This window comes from Alexandromys fortis, unplaced genomic scaffold, assembly GCF_014885135.2.
Source record: "Alexandromys fortis isolate MF-2015 unplaced genomic scaffold, M_Fortis_MF-2015_v1.1 scaffold_141, whole genome shotgun sequence".
Classification (NCBI taxonomy): Eukaryota; Metazoa; Chordata; class Mammalia; order Rodentia; family Cricetidae; genus Alexandromys; species Alexandromys fortis.
In genome coordinates, this window is record NW_026068060.1 from 317,585 (window position 1) to 319,415 (window position 1,831).

Consider the following 1,831-nt stretch of genomic DNA (forward strand, 5'->3'; position numbering starts at 1 on the left):
AAATGTCATAATGAAACCCATTTACTGTTCATGTTATTTTAAAAATGACACTGGGGCTCCATCTTCTTACTGCATGCCTAGTTTTTCTCACAATGACTGGCATCTTGTAGCTGTTAATGGATGGTACCTTGGTCAGCTTCTGGAGTCTGCGGGGCGATTTAGGGCCCAGGCTCCTGGGGCCATAGCATGCTCCTCAAAGAGCTCCTAGGCCCATGGTTCCCAAGAAGCCAAAGGCATGTCAGGCATCACAGGAGGACCTGGGGTTGGGAAGTGCCCTGTGCAGAGGCTGCGGGGAGACGTCACATGACATCCGCTTCTACAGAGGTCTGATGTTCACAGCTGTGTGGCAGTGCCCCCTCAATGACAGCTGATAGCAGCAGCTGCAAGGCTGGCTCTAGCTTGAGGATCTGTCCCCCAAGCCACTGCAACTGGTGGACATCAAGGCATCCATATGGATGCCATCGCCCAGAGCTGGTCCTGTTGGCTCATGGTGGTGTCACCTCCCAAAAGAGAACAAGATGCTCTACAAACTGCTGAGTGTTGAGAAGCCCAAGACTGAATCTCAAGTCACCTGGCACTGATGAGGAAGCAAAAGAGACCCAGGCAAGAAGAAACATGTCAGCATCCTCTTGCTCCCTGGGGGGGTCCCCTGAGGGCAAGGGACCTGTTGGCAGGCACCAGAGAGGGCAAAGTGGTTATCCACCCGGGGTCTGGTCCAGCCTCTCCCCATGGCCAGCTCCTCCTGCAGGTTGGCCTGTTTCTAGTGACGGCAGATCCACGGATGAAGTTCAGCTCCTGGGTCAAGGCAGCTAGACATGTCCTCACTCCTTGCATAGCGGACCGCTGTGGACCAGTTGCCAAAACAAGAATCAAAATTCTTGTTTGCAACACCACAGCTATGACAACGCATTAGTATTCTTACTTTTGGCTTTGAAAGTTCAGCCACTGCGGGTTCTTCCCAATGAACAGAGTAGGTAGAGGACCCCAAACTCACCTTGGCATTTTTAGCCTTTACCAAGAGGTGCCCCTTTCATATCCAGTGTTTGGTAAGGGTCATTTGATTTAGCCAGGGTCATGCACTGAGGCATGGTGGGCTCACCAGTGCCTCCACCCCTAAATATGAGAGCTACACGTGTGTACAACCATGACCAGCTGTTTGTCTCCCGCAGGGCCTCGTCAAAGTCCTAACCTTGCTGCCGCCACCTCCCAAATAAAAACCTTTAACAACTCATCTTCTGGCTGGCAGTAGAGAATACACCCTTAATCCCAGCACTTGAGAGGCAGAGACAGAATCTGAGAGTTCAAGGCCAGTCTGATACAAAGTGAGTTCCAGGACAGCCAGGGCTACACAACAGAGACTATGTCTCAAAAACAAACAAAAACCCCTCAGTTCTTCTCAGACAGGACAACAAACTGGTGCACAGGCCAACCCTCATCCACAGATGCCCCTGGCAGGGTCCCTTTACTTCAAGCGCAGCGATCAAGAGCCCAGTCTTGGCTGGAACACCCAGAGTTTTCTACCTGATGCTTTCAGACACGCTCTTCTCAGAGCATCGAAAGCATCTGACCCTCTGGCTGAATAAGCCTGGCGGAAAAAGGGCACAGCCTACTCTGTATCAATGCACACTTGTTTATTACAGTAGAACCAGGCAATGACCGACAGCGGAACACCGGTGAACTTGACTTACAGGATGCCTAGCCCGGACAGCTACAGTTTGTCCCAGAAAGACCAATGGCCACAGGAGCCACACTTCAGACCTGATAGTTGCTGCTTCAACAGGTGGGTTCACATATATGCTCACCCCCCAACAAAAAACCCAAACCCAAAGAA